Raw genomic sequence first — 21,155 nt, forward strand, 5'->3', positions numbered from 1 at the left:
CCATGTTGTACATTGATCCAAATTGAGTTCTACTAACATTTTATACAACTTACAGTCCTATAGCCTTGGGCTACATATGACTAACTGAACTTGCAGAGGATCACAGAACTTATATATGTCTGAGAAGGGACAAATCCATATAGCATGGTGTTAGAATATGGACTTGAAAAAGACACACACACACACACACACACACACACACACACACAAATTCTACGACCTCACAATGTCAGAATATATCCAAGCTCAATAGAGAAAGAAGTGTGTCAAATTAACAAAGGCGGATTGAACACATACAAAGAAACACACAAATATCATGGCACAGAAATAAATTCAAAAAGGCTTTAAAGCAAAATGAATTTCCAGATCCTAAAGATAAAATCAGAAGGGGTTAGGTAGAAGAATCCCAAAATATAATGGGATTCTTATTTGAATAATGGCTGAACAAATTGTGGTTTATGAATATAATGAATGGGCTATTACCAAACTGTAAGGAATGATAAAAAAAAAAAGGGAACATCTGAGAAACTTGAGTAGTCTGAACTGATTTAAAAAGTGAAATGAGCAGAACTAAGAGAGTGATTTATATAGATAAAAAAGAAAAAGAACTTTGAAAGACTTAAGAACTCTGATCGATGCAACTGCCAATCATGTCTCCAAAGGACATATAATGAAGCATAATCCAGGCAAGAAAGGAGACGACTAACAAGGTGCAGAAAAAGACATATTTTTGGACATGGGCACTATATGGCGTGATGTTGCTTACTTGTATCAAGGATTTTTTTTTTGAGAATCAAAGGAAAGAGAGAAAGAAAAGTAATAAATGACACAAAAAATAGCCATTGAAACATATTTTAAAAGGTATAAAAGAGAAGTAAGCATAATCAAGTAAGAGTTTTAAAAGTAAGGCACAGAACTGCTAACACATATATACACACACATGAATAGTATGAAATGGAGATTCATAGTGTCATATAGAATCCTTTTGGTGAATGTTCTGTTGTTTATATAGAAATGTCCTTTGAGGATTTAAATTGAGAAATAAAATTATTTCATGCTACCTACCAGGAATTTTAAAATGTCAATGTTTTAACAAAATGCTTTGGTTTCAAACAGATCAAGAATGAAGTTCTCAAAAAATTTAAAGCACCAAACTAGAATAAATATTTAAATCAATTCAGAACATTACAGTTAATCAGGGAAGCTAACAATGAGTTTGTCTTTTTTAAAAACTCAGTACTCTAATAACAAAAATTTTGTCTTTTAAGCTTAATTTTAAACTTAAAATTGACTCTTGAATTCCTATTCCAGAGGATCTATAAAACATTCTAACTCAAGTAAAATACCTAAGATATTTTAGTAGAGACTAAGTATAGCCAGAACAAATACATTAAATATATACTCAGTTCTCATTTCTCAAAACCATCATTCTTGATGCCATATCTTAAGTGGAACTATAAGGTGTGTGTTTTTTTCTTTTCTTAAACTTAATAATCAATAACACTAAAGATAATTAGGCTTGTTTTATGACTTTTCTTTATACTTAAACAAGTTAGTTTCAAAGCACTACACATAATTTTTAATTCTTCCTTCTTTTCATTTTTGCTCACATTTCTTATATGATTTGTATGCATTGATCCTCTAGTTCTGCCTTGCTATGAACTACTCCCATCATTATTTATAAAGGTTTTTAGAAATTTCTCTATATTCGTTTTACCCAGTTGTTCCCAATCCCCCAACCACCCCCTTCCAAAAAAATCCAATCCAATTATGAAAATTTTTGTTTTCTATATATTATCAACATTATATGATAAAAGGGAGGAATTAGTTTTGTTACTTTTATTTATTGCTAGAATGTTCTCTAAAGAATTCAACTAGCTTGCATTTCCATCAGAAATGATTGTGTAACTTGTTTCAATACATTATCAGCATTATATTTTGCTGCTTTTTATTATTATTATTATTATTAGCTAAAGTATGGGTGAAGTGATACCTCAAAAATTAGTGAGGTGGAACAGAAATTTTGAATATTTCTTCATAATATTTTAAAGTATTAAGTCTTTTTCAAATTAAATTTTATTTTATTTTAGAAAAGAAGCATAGTATAATGGAAATGGAGTGATGTTCAGAATCAGGAGGACATGGGTTCAGATCCTTTCTCTGACACAAGTAGAACAATTCACATAACTATGGACAACTCCCTAAAGTTGTAAATTATAGAGAATGTAATAATCTGAATTGGTAGAATCTTCACCAGAAAATTTCTAGATATCAAGTTTTTGTCTGTTATGATGCCATAAATATTTGCCCTGACTTCTTTTAATTTTAATTTTTTCTAAAATATTTTAGTTCTATTTAGTAAAGCACTTTAATGATCTCCAATAAAATTCTGCTTGTTGAAATGAAAAAAAAGTATTTCCTTATAAGTATAGCAATTTCTTCCATCTTTTAAAAAATTTTGATCAACAAATATTCTGCCTTTCAAAAGTTAGTATTTGTAAAAATACTTAATTTTTCCTACCTTCCACACCTGAATTAAACCTTTTTTTATATCTAAGAAAAGCTATTAAATAAATTAAGCAATCCAATAGTGTTCATGTTAAACAACGTATACAACATTTTGCTTTAGAAGTTCCTCACTGTGAAGAAAGAAGTTTGTCTCTGGCCTCCTTAAATGACGTTTTAATCATTGTTTATATTTTTCAAATGTTCCTGCTTATTTTATTCTGCATTATTAAATCTTCTCACATGTATTTAATTCTTCATATTTGTCATTTTAATGGGATGATAACCTATTATATTTATATAACATAATAATATATTGTATTGGGGAGAGGAAATGAATGTTTATTTTGGTATATATATATATTAGGTCTTTGTTTTTGACCTCAGGAAATCTTAAAACTCAAAGGGGAAAATTGAGTTAAATGAATAGGAAAAAATTTAGTCCCTTTTAAGAAAAAATTGCTAATTGTTATCTCAGACCAACTCTCAATTCCAAATGCAACCTATCACTGTGCCTATCTTCCCAAAGATCTATCAACATTGAAAATTTTTTACCTTTATTTATTTACCTCTCTGACAAGCTATAGAAAGTGAGGCAAAATTTCAATTGTTTCAATTTTTATTTGTCTTACCAATAATAACCTGGACCCATGTTTTCAAAAGGTTTGTAAGAATCTTAAAAATCTGTTTTACCACCTTACTAGTAGAAAAGGCACTTACTTGGCCATCATATGCTTTTGTCAGTGTTATTTGGTACATTTTTTTTCTATCTCAAGTTTCTCTTTTCCTATTTTATTTTTATATTAAAAAAATTAAACCTTTTTTTTACTTACTTAACAAACATCTGTTCTTTCCCCCCTTCCTTTTCCCTTCTACCTGTGGGGCATATGTGTAAGTGGAGGAGAAAGGAAAAAACAAAACCCGAGCAGCAAACATGCACAGTTAAAGCAATATATTCCCACAACCTGCCATGTCCAAAAATTTCTCTTTCCTTTGTGAACTATCACCTCTCTGTAAGGATGTAGGTGGCACTGTAAGTCATTGATCCTTTAGAACTGCAGTAGATCATTACATCAAAGAGTTAAGCCTTTCAAAACTGTTCATTTTACAATGTGTTATCATTTAAACTCTTCTCCTGGGTTTTCTGCTTATTTCTCACTGTTTAAAGTGAGGGTCATGTGATACCCACTCTTAATTGATCCCTTTGATAATGTAAAATAAAAGGAAATTCCCAGGTCATCCATCTTCTTTGACCCCCTCCATCCCTCAAACTATGGTTCTTATAGGATACTTCTATCATTTTTCTCTCCTCTTTTCTCCTAATACAATGTAATAATATACTTGTGAGCCTTTTCTGAGTACTCACATGTACTTGTGTATATTTCTCTTTACAATGTGTTTATACTTCAAAGTTTGTCATCAGTTCTTGTCTTTTCATCAGAAAGACTTGGAAATCTTCTATTTCATTAAAGATCCATTTCCTCTCTTCTAGGATTACACACAGTTTACTGAGTAAATATTCTTTTTTTATTTTATTTGTCTTTAGATTATTGTATTCTATACTTTCCTTTCTTTTCACTGATAGATATTAAATCTCATGTGATCCTACCTCTAATTCTTCAATATTTAAACACCTAATGGCTCTTGTAGTAATTTTTCCCCTTTGGCTGGAAAGCCAGGATTGTGGATATAATTTTCTTCTAACTTCTCATTTTGGGATTTCTGTCAGAAGATTAAAGCAATCTATAATCCTATGGAAAAACATTTCACATCATTTTGATTCAAGAAATGTAAATTAAAATAACTCTGAAGTACTATTTTCACACTGATCATATTGCTTAATATGAAAGAAAAGGAAAATGACAAATGTTGTGAGTGAAAATGGAAATATTAAAATATTAAAGCACTGTTGGAGTTGTGAACTGATTCAACCATTCTGGAGAACAATTTGGAACTATGTCCAAAAGGCTATAATGCTGGGCACATCTTTTGAAACAGGTCTATATTTAAAAAAAAAAAGAACCTGTACATACAAAACTATAATTGTGGGAAAGAACTGGAAATTGAGAAGATGCCCATCAACTGAGGAATGGATGACTACATTGTGGTGTATAATCATAAGGGAATGCTACTGTGCTTTAAGAAATGACAGCAAGATGCTTTCACAAACACCTGGACTTACTTAAAAATTTATAAATTATTTTTACATGTAGTTAGGAACAATAATTTTTAAAAAAAAAGAATATAGAAAAGACACTTAGAGATCATTCCTCGGTTCCCTAGGTGAGTTTCTCTAATAAAGTCATCTTCAAAAATATAATTTAAGCTATGCACATCACAGCACATTACAGTAATGCCAAGGTAAAAATATAACTAAAAAGAGACACCTTTGGTTCTTTCAGTGAAAAGGTAAAGTTCAAAAATATACCACCAAAATTCCTTTAAAATATTTTTTAAAAAGTTAGATATGGAATTTATTTTTCAGGATTATTAGAAAATATTTTAGATTTATCACTGCAGAGATATTGATAAGAATGTAGACATACAGAAGTATGAGATACTTTGGCTGGCTTTATCTAAAATGGGGCCAAGACTAAATCATATAAGCTTTTTCTTTTTTTATTTCTCCAAAGTTTTGTTTGACTTTTTCAAAATGGTTTTCTTGTCTTTCTTGTGGGGAATATTATGTATGATATAAAATGTACAATCATTTAATTTCATTTTTATTTCCATGTTAGTGGTTTATTGCCCAAAGCTTACAAATAGTTCTTAGATCAATTCTAATCTCAATCCCATTTCACAATCCAATGAACAAAAGAAAAGCAAAAATCATTATCTTTATTCACATTACAGTCATTTAAGATACTTCTATAAAAGAAACCAAATGGTAAATGTCCTTCCTCAAATATAAATTTAAACTTTTAAAATTACTTCTTTAATAAATGACAGAAGTCACTCCTGTGCAAGTCTAATTCATTTTCACTAATGGGAAATGAATGTGAATATGAAATTACATAGATAATACTGTTTTTCAAAAAACAAAAAATTTCCAATTTTCTTTTCCACTGTCCTAATGGACAATTTTTGATCTGATATAGAATAAAGTATAACAAGAAGGTCAGCTTAACAGAATTTCAATCATGATTCTAAATGGAATGGAAAAATGCATACATATATATGTATATAAATAATATATGTTTATAAATATATACCTACCCAAAGGGATACACACACACACACACACACAATTATTAGTATAGTATTGTTTTCTCCTTCTACACCAAAAAACCCCAAGATTTATATAAAGAAATATAGTTTAACAGAGATAAAAATGGAAGATTAAGTCTTTAAATTTTGCTGCCAAGAAACTTGACTGAGTACCAGAAACTTTACCAGTCTTTGTAAATTGACCCAGAAAGAAAAATGACACAAACAGAATAAGTAAACAAAACATGTTAGTCATGAACACATTTTGAAAGCATGGTTGTCTGGGGAAACAGGACTGGAAATTATATAAGAATTACTCCTGGCATTTTCATAGAGTCTTTTTAGGAGATGAAGATGACAACCCTCCCACCCTTTCAACTTTCTTATTCTGTTATTAGAAATTTGAAAATTTTCAATAGCATAGCTGAAAATGAAATTAAATGATTGGACATTTTATATCATACATAATATTCCCCCAAGAAAGACAAATAAGAAAGCCATTTTGAAAAAGTTAAATAAAACTTTATAGAAATAAAAGAGAAAAGGCTTTTATGATTTAGTCTTGGCCCCATTAGATAAAGCCAGCATTTTATGATTACATAAAGGTACAAGAAAGGAACTACAACTTAAACTTCAATTTGTTGCCACAGCACTATACTAATGATTAGAAACAGTATGGTGGAAGATATTGTTGAGAAATAAGGAATATTTACTAAAAATTCAAGGAATACACTATAGGTAAAGTAATGTATGCATAGCAGAAAAAGGATATAATATTTTTCTAAATGAAAACTTAGATTATCTAATGATAAAACAAAATAATTAAATATCTTCATAAATAATGTTGAAATTAAATGATCACAGCTTTTAAAGTGTTTTTATTGATGTCTTTTGCTTTCTTACATCACGATCCTGTTTCCTTCCATAAAGGCATCTCATATAACAAATAGTAACTTTAAAAGACAAAAAAGAAAATAAAAATCAGCAAACCTAATAAATACACCAAAAAAGTCTGAAAATATATGATTATTATGGGCCTCCCATTCTACAAAGGGGTGGAGTGGGTGTGATTTCTCATAGCTTTTCTTTTGAGCTAAGCTTGTTAGTTATAATTTTGCAATCAGCATTCACTTGAAAATTTTTTTAGTTTTATTTTTTTTCCAATTTCATGCAAAGATAGTTTTCAAAATTCCATCTTTTTGTAAGCTTTTGAGACGCACATTTTTCTACCATCCACTCCACCTTCCTTATGGTAGTGAGTAAATTGATATAGGTTGTACATATACAATCATATTTAATATATTTCCATTTTTAGTCATTTTGTAAAAGAAGAGTTAGAATTAAACAGGAGAAACCATGAGAAAGAAAAAACATAAAAGAAGTTTTTAAAAGTGAGTAACATTATGATTTGCTCTACATACAGACTCCATAGTTTTTTCTTCTGAATATGAATGGTATTTTTCACCACAAGTCTTTTAGTATTGTCCCTGATCTACTGAGAGAAGCCGAGTCCATCATAGTTGATCATCTCACAATAAGTCACTTTTGATTTTTTTATTATGGTGTTTTTTATCTTGATTGTTATAATCATTGGACAAATTATTTTCTGGGTTCAACTTACTTCATTCTCTATAACTTCAATTAGATCTTCCATGATTCTCTGTATTCATCACATTCATCATGCAGAATAATAATATTCTATTAAATTTATGCACCATAATTTCTTCAGTGAATTCTGAGGCATCTATTTTGCTTCCAATACTTTGCTATCACAAAAACGTGCTGTTGAAAATATTCTGGGGAATATGAGGACTTTCTTCTTTTCAATGACCTCCTTGGGGGTATAAACCTAGTAATGGAGAGGTTGTAGAAAGGTGGGCACATTATCAAAGAAATTTGGAGTTATGGAAAGAAAGTGATTATAATGTCAATCCATATACTTCCATAAAGATTCTATATATACCAAGGATGTCAATGATTAATGAAAAGGTCTTGAATGTAGCAACACTTTTTGTGAAATAAAAGAACTGGGAGTAAAGAAAGCATCCACTGATAAGGGAATGGTATATAGATGTAAAGAAATATTGTGGTTTTCTAAGAAATGGTGACTATAAAGATTATCAAAATAAAACATAGGAAGCCATCCTTAAACGGTTAAGTAAGTAGATGTAGGAAAGCTACATAAAACAAATTTAACAATGTAAATGGTAAGAACAATGACAAAATAATCAAAACTCAATCTAGAAAAATTATAATGAAGGAGCTTGGCCCAAAAGAAGGTATCTCTTCCTGTTTCTTTACATCAGTGTACAATAGGTGTGCAAGATTGTATGTAACATCAGATATGTTCAACATTTTATTTTTCAGAAGATTTCCATTTTTTAAATTTTTCATTATATTTGGACAGTTCTCTGGAAGAGAGATACATTAGCTAACTATGACTGCTTAAGCTGAATTTCCAATTTTTTTTACACAAAATCCTCTATATTTCATTTTCTTAATAGGTACCCAAAATATATGCATCCAAAAATGTAACCTGTTTCCTGGGAGACACTGTTCATAACAAACCAGACAGTGTCATTCTAGTGATCTAGATCATATAGTTTGATACTGAAAGAGAACAGCATATTATTAACTTAGAAGGCTGGATGAGATGAAATTTGAGGAGTTTTAAATATTATTTATTCTTTGATATTAAAAAGAAAAAATAGGGCAAGCTAGGCGGTGTAGTGGATAGAATGCTGACACTGGAGTCAGGAGGACCTGAGTTCAAAAGAAAAAATAAGTTAAAGTTTCTTTAGAACATTAGACCATTCTGGTTAAGACAACCTAGTGCACAATTAGACAAGATGAGTCAAGTTTCTGTAGAATCTGATGCAACTTGGTTAAATAACATAAACTACAGGTCACAATTTTACAAATGCATTAATAAAACACCTAACTTGAGATCTAACAGTTCAACTAATTTTTTCCTAAGCTTTCAACAGGAAGATCTGAAAAAGTCGAAGTGACACATTAATAGTATATTCTAACAAATAATGCAAATTACTGAGTCATAGCATAAAGTGATAATTATATATTAAGTCCTTTTCAAATATCAGTATTTATACTGGTATTTCTCTAAGTATAGTTAATAATTCATCCAAAACCACTGAAGAATTACAATAGTCTACTCTGTATGTTTTGTTATCTTCTTCCATAATCAGTGGTACTTTAACTCACTTATGAAATACTAATCATTAAAAGGTCATTTTCTTATAATTGATCAAGTCCTACTCCAATGTCTCACTATAGTATGGAACAGATTCTCACTTCTTTTTCTACACAACATTTTAATTAATGTCTTCTGGTTTTCTTTCACATCAAATCATTTCCCTTTACTATCCTGTCCCCTAGACTAAATATCACCTTATAAAAAAGAAAAACCATTAAGTATAATTGAGTAACAAAGCAATTAAGTCTGACTAAATAGGCAACATTCTATAGCCATAATTCTCCATCTCTGTGAAGAGAAGGAATTTATTACATCCTTTGTATCCAAAATTATTCATTGCAATTGATTTTAGTTTAGTTGCCTTTCAGTACTGTTTTCATTTACTAAATTATTATCATAAATATGTATGTGCTCTTGGGTCTTCTGTTTTACTATTTATCACATATTATAAAAATCTCTTGTTATTCTGAATATCTTAAATACCTTGTTGATTACAGTGAAAGAATATTTTGCTTACTACATTTATATCTGCCACAATTGGTTCAGTAATCTTTAGTTTCCAAAAGTCATATATGGGGAATTCAAATTCTGACAAACTGGCATCTTATATTGTTTATTAGGGTTTTTTTTAATGCCAGCAAAATATAACCCCTAAATTTTTTTCTCCCTTGCCAAGAAAGCCATGAAATAAAACAAAACATTTTTAAAGAAAAATGAGAGAAATTTAATTGCAATATCAAATAAATCTAAAAACAATATAGAGAACTAACTACACTGGGAGATCCCCACCTCCGCAAAGAAGTAGGGGTAGGAATCTACTTATATCTCTTCTTTAGACTCGAGCTTGATCTTTGTAATTCTGTAATCTTTATTCTTATTTTATATAGGTATTCTTTCCATTTGTACTATTGCAACATAATGCATTTTGGGGGGCTCAGTTTACTCGATTTTATATCACTTCATGTAGATTTTCCATCATATTCATCATATTAAACATTTGGACGGTAATATTTCAATACATTCATGTACTACAATTTGGCTATTCCTTAATTGACGGGCATCTTACTTTATTTCTATGTCTCTGTGATTAGAAAAATTACTATTATAGATATTTTGGGGCACATAGGCATTTTATTCTTATAATAGCCTCCTTCGGATATAACACTTTGAAGGAATCTCTAGACCAAGCATATGGATTATTTTAGTCACTTTAAAAGTGTTTAACTCTAAAAATGGTCATATTGTTTTACAAACTCCAATAGGTTCATGTGAGTACCTTTCCACGAACCATTTAATATTATATTATTTCCATCTTTGATCATTTTTGTCAATTTTCAAGATTTATGTAGAAATTTCAGGATTGTTTTGATGTGTATTTATGTTATTAGTGATTTAGAGTACTTAATCATATAGTTGTTAATAGTAAGCAGTTCTTTTGATCTTTTTCTTCATTCTTTGACCATTTACCTACTGGAGAATGGTTTTTGGTTATAAATATCAATATATGTAATCTCTCTCTCTCTCTCTCTCTCTCTCTCTCTCTCTCTCTCTCTATATATATATATATATATATATATATATATATATAATATATGATACCAAATCCTTACCTGAGAAAATGGATAGAAATTTCCTCCCATTCCAATCTTTTAAAATTATGTCACAGAAACCTCTTTATCCTGAAAGTTTCCTTTAGCCTCTCTAAGAACACTCATTTCAAGGAGCCAGGCAGGTCTTTGTTGTTCTTACTCGCCAGACTCTCCCATCTACCCCCTTGCCCCTTTCAGCTATCACCAGAACAGAAGCTTTGAGTAGATGCACCTCAGTGTAAGTGCTTGATGACTGCTTCCTCTCTTAGTCTAGGGGCATTCATTTGTTCTGTACACCAGTTTTTTATTTCATGTAATCAAAGTTATCCATGTTATCTTTGAACCCTGACTAAATAACTTATGTAATTAAGAATATACCTCCTCCCTATAGCTCTGAGAACTATATGATTTGCTTTTTTCTTGGCATATGTAAAAAGAGTGCCACATCCCCAATTAGAGTATGCTACCACTAAGGTATAAAGTGATATACGCCTAATTTCTGCATTATAATTTCCCATAAGTATCTATCAAGTGGTGAGTTCTTTCCTATGATGATCAAACCCATTGCTTTTGATTTTTCCTTGTCTAGTCTGTTCAACTAATCTATTTTTTAACCAAAGTCAAATGTTTTGATGATTGTTACTTCAAATACAGCCTGAGGTTTGAGTGTTTTTCTCCTTTTCTGTCTTATTTTCATTATTCCCTAGATATTCTAAATAATTTTTATTCTAAATAAATTTTTATATGAGTCTATCAAATTCTATCAAAATATTTTTGACAGTTTAATGGTATAAAATTATAACTGTGAAAATTTGGTACTGTCCATTTTACTATATTGTCATGGTCAAACCAAGACCTTTGAATTCCTCAAGGTATTTTAACTTCATTGTTTCTTTAAAAATTATTTGTGAAACTGAATTTATATGAGGAAATTGAATGATATGGTAGACCAAGCTCCTAGTACTTTATACACTGTGTAATTATTTTGAAAAGCATTTCACTTTCTGTTAGTGCCTTTTGGATTGTTATTATATAATAGCATTTTGCTGTTTGCAAAACACTTTGTAAATATCTTATTTCTATCTTCACAACAACTCTGTGAAATACTGTTAATATTATGAATATTTTAGAAATGAAGAAACTAAGAGAGGTAAAGCTGCCTTAGAGTCACACAGTCATTAAGTGTTTAAGGTTGTATTTGAACTCATCTTTCTGAGTCCAACATTTTCTCCACTTACACTACCTATCTCTTACAATTTTATTGACTTCTGTGGATCTATTTTTTAGCTTGTTATTTTCTCAATTAGCACTTTTCCTAATTCTCCAGAATTTTCTAATTAAAACACTGTTATAGTGAGACTTTTTGTTTAGTCTTGTCTCTTGATGATCCCAATTTGGGTTTTCTTGGCAAAGATCCTGGAGTGTTTTGCCATTCCCTTTTTCAGCTCATCTGACATATGAAGAAAATGAGGCAAATAAGGACTTTGCCCAAGGTCACACAGATAGCAAGATTATGAGGTCACATTTGAAGTCAGATAGAGGAGTCTTCCTAACTCCTGTGCCACCTGGTTGTCAAATCTCATCTTTTTCTATTTTTACACCTTTAATTTCTTTCTAAATTAAATATTATTGCTAATATATGTAGAAATATATCAAAGAACAATGATTTACTTATTCTACTCTTGTATTTTGGGGGAATGATTCTAGTCTATATCCATGGGATATGATGCTTTCTTTTGATTTGAGAGGTCTTTGATATTTTTATAAGGTCATTCTATGCATATACTTTGTAGGATTTTTTACATAAATGAATGTGTACTTTATCAATGGCCTTTATCCACACTGACAGAAACAATCACAGTAATTTTAGAGGTTTTAAAATGATCATTATTTTCCTAATATTGAATTATTTCTGAATCCTTAGTATAAATTTAACTTGGTCATAATGAATGATTTCTTACTGCTATAGTCTGAAAGGATTGTACTTAAATTTTTTTATTTGATACTCATCAATAATATTGGAATATAGTTCTGCTTAAGCTGTATCTTTCTCCAGTTTAGGTATTACTACTATTTGTCTCATAAAAAAAAAAGAATCTGATAGAGTGCTTTCTTTAGTAGTTTTTGAGAATAATTTGTATATACTGGTTTTAACTGTTCTTTGGACAGAAGTAGAGGATGGGGAAGTTTCTCCCATCAAGTTTCAAGCTTTCTCCTTTTCTATCAGTTCTTTCTATTTAAGTTTTGCTTTCTCACTTGTCACCTTGTACAATTTTTGGGGTAGTTATGCAAAACACTTCAATTTTGTACATAAGAGTCATAATATGAAAAAAATATAGACCAAATATTTAAAAAAAACCCTTTGGGCCACTAGGTGGTGCAGTGGACCCCTGGAGTCAGGAGGACCTGAGTTCAAATGTGACCTCAGATACTTAATAATTACTTAGCTAGTGTGACTTTTGGCGAGTCACTTAATCCTACTGCCTTGCAAAAAAAAAAACCTTCAAACAAAATAAAGTTAAAAAAATATGCTTCAGGCCTTATTCAGACTTTGTTCATAGGGAATGGGTAGCATTTTTCATCATAATTCCTTCAGTGTTACCTTGAAACCTTTTATTGCTAAAAATAGTTAAATCATTAACAGCTGTTCATCCTACAATATTGATGTTACTTTGCATATACTGCATTTCACTATGCATGAACTCATCTATGTTTTTCCAGGTTTTTTCTGAGAGCATCCTGCTCATCATTACGTTTTTTCTTTACCCTTTTTGTAATTTATTTTTAAATTGCTTTCCAATTGCATGTAGAAAGTTTTCAACATTCATTTTTTTTGGTTTATTGATTTTACATTATTACAGTAACCTTGTTATGAGAGTAAACACAACCCCCCCCCCAAAAAAAGATGAGAAACCTCAAGAATAGTGAGACAGAAAAAAATATATATACTTCAGTTTATGTTCAGATTCCAATGGCTCTACCTCTGGGATGAGTTGCCTTCTTTATCATAAAGTCCACCAAAGAAGGTGCCTTCAATATTTTCCCCAAAGTTGCTATTACTAGCTGTAATTCCCTCCACTCTATTCCTTCCCACTCTCATTTATTCTATTCTCTCTCTCTCCTTTCACCCTGTCCCTGTTCAAAAGTGTGTTGTATCTGAGCACCCTCTCCCATGATTTTCCCTCTCTTCTATCACCTATTGCCCCTTATACTATCCCTTCCCTCTCATTTTTCTCTAGGGTAAGACAGATTTCTATTATGCATGTGTATGTTATTTCCTCTCTGAGCCATTTCTGATGAGAATGAAGGTTCACTCATTCCCCCTTGCCTTCCCCCATTCCACTCCATTATGAAAGTTTCCTCTTGACTCTTATATGAAATATCTTAGCCCTTTCTCTTCCTCCCAGTACTTTCCTTTATCATCCATTGACTCCATCTTTTTTACTATATTATACCATTATATTCAGCTCCTTTCCTGTGCCCTGTCTATATGTGTTCCTCCTAACTGTTCTTATAAATGAGAAAGTTCATATGAGTTATCAGTAGCTTCTTCCTATGCAGGAATACAAACAGGTCAATACCATTAAGTTCCTCATAGTTCTTCTTGTCTGCCCTCTCTACAATTCACTTGAGTCCTGTACTTGGAGATCAGACTTATTGTTCAGCTCCGGTTGTTTCAATAGCAAAGTTTGAAAGTCAATATTTTCCCCCGAAAGAGAATAGTAAGTTTTGCTGCGTAAGTTGATTCTAAGTTGTAAACCAACATCTTTTGCTTTCTGGAATATCATATTCCAAGCCCTATGAGCCTTTAATGTAGATGCTGCCAAATCCTGTGTAATGTTGACTATCGAGCCACGGTAATGGAATTGTTTGTTCCTAACAGCATTTAGTATTTTCTCTTCGAACTGGAAGTTTTTCTTTTGGGATATCTTTTAGGAGGTGATCAGTGAATTCCCTCAATTTCTATTTTACCCTGTGCTTCTACAATCTCAGGGCAATTTTGCTGTATTATTTCTTGAAAAGTGAAGTCTAGGTTCTTTTCCTGGTCATGACTTTCAGGTAGCTCAAAAACTTTTAAATTATCACCGTTTTCGAGGTTTTCCAATGAGATATTTCACATTTTCTTCTAATTTGGGGTTGGGTTTTTTTTTGGGGGGGGGGGGATAGTTTTATTTCTCCTTTTTTCTCACAAAGTCATTGTCTTCCTTTAGTTCCATTCTGCATTTCAAGGAGTTATTTTCTTCAGAGAGCTTTTTTAAATCTCCAGCTGCCCAATTCTGCTTTTTAAGGAATTCTTGTCAATTGCCTTTTTTGCTTTTTCCATTTGTCCTCAACTGGTTTTTAACATATTATTTTCTCAAGTATTATTTCTATTTCTTCACCAAGCTGCTGATTTGGTTTTCATGATTTACCTGCATCATTCATTTCTCCTCCCAATTTTTACTCTGCCTCACTTAAGTGCTTTTCAAAGTCTTTTTTTTTTGAGCTCATCCATAGCTTTTTGAACTCATCCATAGCTGAGCCCATTTCCTTTTCCTCTTAGAGGTTTGAGTATAGAAGTTTCAATTTTGTCATTTTCTGAATCTTCCATGGGACCAAAGTAATTTTCTATGGTCAAATTCTTCTTTTTCTTTTGTTTGCTCATTTCCTCAGTCTATGACTGATTTACTGTACTTCCAAGGCATTGGGTATTTTTTTGGGACATCCCACAGGGAATTTAATTCCTCCAAGGTCTTATGAAAGGTTCCGACTGCTCTCTTGCCTGTGCTTTGGTATATGGATGACCAAAGCCCTCCCCCTACTCTGGAGCTGTGAGGAGAGTCTATGCTCGGCTTTGGTGGTATGGGAGACCAAACTGCAACCTGGATTTGGGTGTGGGCAAATACCCGAGTCCTGCCCCAGGGAGAGCAGAGAGCCCTCTGCAGTCTCCCCTGACTCGTTTACCATCTGTGGATTGCTCTCTGGAGGTGCAGGATATTTCCCCAATTCCTGCTGCATGTTCTCATCTCATGGCTGCACTGAGGCAGGCACTCACTCCAGACTCACTCTGGTGTGGCAGTTCTCTCACCACTGCTTCAAGGGGTCTGTTCTCTAAATTGGTTATTTTTCTTATTTCTTTTTTTTTAAGGTTTTTCCAAGGCAAATGGGGTAAAGTGGCTTGTCCAAGGCCACACAACTAGGTAATTATTAAGTGTCTGAGGCCAGATTTGAACTCAGGTACTCCTGAATCCAGGGTTGGTGCTCTATCCACTCTGCCACCTAGCCACCCCCTAGGTTGTTTTTCTTAAGAAATGTTTCATATTCTCTTCTATTTTTTCATTCTTTACATGTTATTATTTTTTGTTTTTAATAACTTCACTGATTTCCCCTGGGCCAGGAGGTGAGGAAACTGCCCTCTCTGCCCAGACCCAGGCGCCCCCCCAACCCGGTACTTGGCCCGCCTGCACTGCGCTGCAGCTCATTTTCCAACTCCTGGTCCTGGTGAAACAGACCTTTTGGGCGGAACTTCTAAGTTGTCTTGGACTAGGAAATTGTATCACTCAGTCTTTCTGTTGGTTCTATCCCTCTAAATTTTGGCTAGTCATAATTTGATGGCTTTTGGAGGTTTTGGGGGAATGAGTTTCCCGGAATTCCAGCTTTCATGCCGCCATCTTGGCTGCACACCCCCTCCTTATCATTTCTTATAGTAAAATGGTATTCCACTATAATCATAACATAATTTGATCAGCCATTCTCCTATTGATGGATATTTCCTCAATTTCCAATTCTATGCCATCAGAAAGGAGCTACTTAAAAAAATTTGTACCTTTTCCTTTTTAAATCTCTTTTTGGGATACTGACCTAGGAGTGGTAGTGCCAGGTTACAGGGTATGCACGGTTTTATAGATCTTTGGGCATAGTTCCAAACTACTCTACAGAATGGTTGAATCAGTTACAAATCAGTTCACAACTCCCTCAACAATGCATTAATATTAATGTCTCATTTTTTCCCACATCCCCTCCATATTTGTCATTTTTCCTTTTATCCTATTAGTAAATATAATAAGTATGAGGTATTCCCTCTATATTGGTTTATTTTTTGCTTTTTAAACTTAAATGTAATGTAAGGAAAAAAAATATGTGCATAGCAAAATGTAAGACAGGATTCACAATATAAAAGAAGAAATTTCCTCTACTTCTATTACTTAATTTTCAAAATCCTTTTCGAATTTTTCCTCAACTTGAGATCAATTCATAATTTTCTTGGTGTCTATAGAAGCTTTGACTTTGCTATCTTCTTAGCATTTGTTTTGATCTTCCCTGTCACCATAGTTAACTTTCAAAGGTCAGACTGTTTTTCTGTTTGCTCAATTTCTTAGCCTATTACTTGATTTTAACTGTTAAAGTAGGGTTCTGCTTTCACTGTAGTGGGTACATAGTCACAAGCTTCAGAGGTTTTATGCAGCTGTTTTCAGAGATACTTCTATAGACCTGTAAATTTTCAGTTGTTCCAAGGAGATCTAAGCAGTGTCACTTCTTTTGGCCTGGGTTCTGAGAGTGACCATATGCATTCATTTCTACCCTAGAATTATGAGTTCTCTGGTATGCTATTGCTCCTCTTCATTCAGGGACTCTCACTCAGGACTATGACTATGATCCAAGTATAAACAAAGCAACAGATCTTGCCTCAGTGCTAGCAATTTAAATCTTCTGACCAGCTAATCAACCTCTCACGATGTGGGAGCTAAGCAGCCACAGTTGCTGATGATTCAGTGGCTGCCAAGGCCTATTCCTGGTTGATTGGGGCTGGGACTCTGTACTGGACTGTGCTCCACCCTCACCATGGTAAAACAGACTTTCCTGTCGATCTTCTAAGTTGTCTTGGGCTGGAAAACTGTTTCACTCTCTTTTTTAGGCTCTTCTGCTATTTGTTTAGAGTAATTATTTAAGGATATATGGAAGGCTTTGGGGGACAGCTCAGAAGAATTCCTTCCTTACCTCAGCCATCTTGGTTTCCATTCATTTTGCACACTTTTATTTTTTTATTTTTTTTTTACTTCCCCCACAAACTACCATAAGTTATTTAACAAAGCTTTATTTTACTGCTTAGTAGCGCACTAGCCTTGAAAACCATGATATTACTGGCCAAAGTTTTAGGAAATTACTGTTTGAGTTAAGAAAAAAAAAACAACTCTGGGAATGCTGTGGGGAATATCATGGAGGGCCACCTGTCTCTCGGAGGCACAATGAAGCATTTTGCTTGTACCACTGTCTTTTTGCAGTTGAAGAAGGGTCTCCTAAATAATCATGAATATCACACCACTTTTCTTTACAAGGGGACCAGAAGAGACTCTACTTCCTCTAGGCAGTCGTCATATGTAGCTTGGTAGTCCTCATGTGGCTTAATCATGATCACACAAGTTGGTCGCTTAGAGCCAGGAGCTGCTCCCAGATCCGTTTTTGAGGGAACGTAGGCATAAGGCATACTCAGATCTTCACACATAATAGGGAAATGGCAGTATACCTCAATGGGTATACTGGTCTCCAGCCAAAACCATAATCCCCTTTTCTCCTTTGTTGAGGAAATTTCTGAACTTCCTTCATGCCTCGCCGGATCTGCTTCTGCTTCACAGCTTTCTTGATTCACTTGTACAGCATCCTAGTCAGGCGGCGGGAGGCTAGAGGTTGCGCGATGGGGTTCAGGTTCGACAGCATCTCTTCGTACGTGCGCTTGGGAGCCCCAGAACTCTCCAGTGCCGCCTCTGAACCCTCCACTTCCCTTTTAACTTTGGTCATATTGGCGGCACCGACAGCTACCAAATGTGCAGGCTTCAGAGTGGGCCAAGGCGGGGTTTGCACACTTTTAGAAAGAAGCCACTTAATGATTATTTTGTTCTCATGTCATTTTAATGCCACAGATATCTTTTCAAGACTTTTTCCTCTTTGGGGTAAAATTTATTTTATAACTTGTACCTTTGTTGTCTGTTTTGCATTTAATTACCTTTCTTGTATTTCTGTTGTCTGGAATACTTGAATAGCAAAATTTTGATCAAATCTGGGTTTTCTTTGTAGGAATGCTTAAAGGGCTTTTGTTTTAACTAACATCTATCTTTTTTTCATTGATAATCAGGATCAGGTTATCAGAACATTGCACTATGGGCTGCAGCTTGAATTCCACTGCTCACTGGAACACATCTCAATTCCTTTTGAGTGTAGAAAAGTCCTGAGTTGCGCCTATTTCCATTCCTTTGAATTTGATTATCTTTTTTCTGTCTGCATGCAAAATTATTGCTTATAATTGAAACTGTTTGATTTAACCCTACAGGTCTTGGAGTCTGCAGCATAGCATTAGAGAAAATTTATGGATTCTTTTGATTGGTACATAAGTATTGATTGGTTTATAAGTTCTTGGTAATTTTATTATTTTTTGCATTTGAGGGTTTTTTCAAAAGTTGTCACATTTTCCTGAGAGACCTTTAATTGATAGGCTGTGTCTATTCACACTGACTTTAAGATTTAAAAAAAATGCTTAAGTTATGGAGAGATAATATTTTCTTTTAATATGATTGGTTTGAGGTTCTCTTTTCCAGTGCAGGAGTTGAATCACTTACCTTACACATTTACTCAGCTATCTGAACTTGTTTAGATAATTTGGAGGTCAGCACCTGTTTTATTTTGAGTATCTGCCCTAATTTATCTGATTGTGATCAAAATTTTAACCTCTTTTGCTGTCTTCTGACATTTTTGTCATTCCAGTCACTTTCCTTATGTTAATTTTCCTATTGATCACTTTTTGAATGCCTTTAATAGTGATTTCTCAAAAGGCTGGACTTCAGATGCTAGGGAATTCATTTTTCATAGGTGTTTCCCAAGTGACTTGGGCATAGAAAAGGCGGCACAGAACTGGTCTCAACTGGAGTGATTTATGGATTAGCTTTATCTCCTATTAGTTTGCTGGGCTGTTAGACCAGGGAGATATACGTGATTGTTTTGACTCTGGTGTAAAATTCTTTTAGAAATCAAAATTTAGAGGTTTGTGATTTCATGAGGATCAAAGTAAATGCTTGCACCTCCATCTTGTTCACATAACCCAGAAATGACTAAATTTCTTTCTCCCTTAGCTAAATCCATAACCATGAGCCAACCAGGTTCTGTAGTCTCTGATTTTTGTGTACACAATTTAGAGACTGCCAACTCTTTTGGGAGAATAAAACAGAGGCTACTCAATTAAGACACTGATTAAGGGCACTTTACCAAAGAGGTCTAAGACTCCTTACAATTCTGGAGGAACTCGGAATATGACACAAAGGATTCCCAGGTACAAGTTAAGGGTAGAATTACATTTCTTCACCACCGTTCAAACACCACACCACCCCCTATCTCAAACTCCACCCCATTCCTAATTTGTCCTCTTTGGTGATAGAGGATTTTGATCTATAGGCTTCCAAACACTAAGAAACAGCATTCTACATATAATTTAAGTTTATCACTATTCTGGATCAGTTCATTATACTATTCTTAAATACATTTTTTTCTCTATAGATACTTAATTACAAAGGCTTGTTTACTTTCAATGTCCACTTAAAAATTATTAATGCAAAGAATTGAAAAAGAAATGGATCAAGAGATAAAAGACTTTATCTTAAATACGAAATTACAAAGATACTACCTGCCTTCTATGTGCTTAACAGGGAATTCAGTGGATATTAAGCACTCTGAGTCCCTTAAATAGGGATTATCAAATAAATGAAGGTACTGCTAAGACCTGGATCACACATTTTTCATGAACTAGTGCAGTGCATCAAAAGTTCTCTCCTAGAAAAGATAAAAACAACTTGGGGAAAATTTCTGAAACAACCAGACAATCTACAAATTGGAAATTTAGGAATTTATCTCATGCAGACATATGAAGCCCCCTTACACGATCATAAAGAAATTCAGTGCTAAAAAATGAATCAACTCTTAAAACAAACTGAATGGAAAATTCAAGATGGAATGAAGGTCATTTCATCTTTTAGACAAAAACAGTTGCTATCGTGTTTTCTCTTCTTTTTTTACACTGAAGAACTGTTCTTTTCATTTATTATAGTTCTACTTGGGGAGGATAAATAGAAGTCTTTCTTTTCATTTTCCTATACGATAATTCTTCAGATATTTGAAAGAGAAAATGTTTCCTCTTCTCCGATCTTTTCTTCGGCTGGATAGTACGCCTCTTCTTGCAACTCTGTTAGTTTTAAACATTTTAAAATTTTAAATTTGTCAATATCCAATACGTTTTTTAATTTTCAGTTTTCCTGAGATAAAATTTATTATATAATATATATATATATATATATATATATATATATATATATATATATATATACACACACACACACACACACACACACACACACACATATATAAAAAATACATTTTTTGTAATCAAGTAAAAGGATCATCATTTTGGTTAAGTTAAGTCCATTAAAAGTCTGGGTCTTTTGCTTCTGTTCCCATACGCATTTATGTACTTTTATTGGACACTATTTCTTTATGATTATTTATAACTTCTGTGTCCCAGTACATAGTCTATTTTTGTAAAGACATCATGAAATGCTGAGAAATGTATCCTCATTCATAAGATGCTCAAAGTCTTTCAGCTTTACAATCTCCATGGTTGG

At 32.9% G+C, this 21,155-nt stretch overlaps 1 protein-coding gene and 1 pseudogene across 11 annotated transcripts in view; both read right to left on the minus strand.

Moving 5' to 3' along the window:
• Positions 1-21,155, minus strand: part of MKLN1 (muskelin 1) — a 377,184-nt gene that overhangs the window by 41,294 nt on the left and 314,735 nt on the right. The gene's annotated exons all lie outside the window — the stretch shown is intronic.
• Positions 164-20,638, minus strand: LOC141492928 (H/ACA ribonucleoprotein complex subunit 2 pseudogene; annotated as a pseudogene).

The sequence above is a fragment of the Macrotis lagotis genome, chromosome 7 (genome assembly GCF_037893015.1).
Source record: "Macrotis lagotis isolate mMagLag1 chromosome 7, bilby.v1.9.chrom.fasta, whole genome shotgun sequence".
NCBI lineage: Eukaryota > Metazoa > Chordata > Mammalia > Peramelemorphia > Peramelidae > Macrotis > Macrotis lagotis.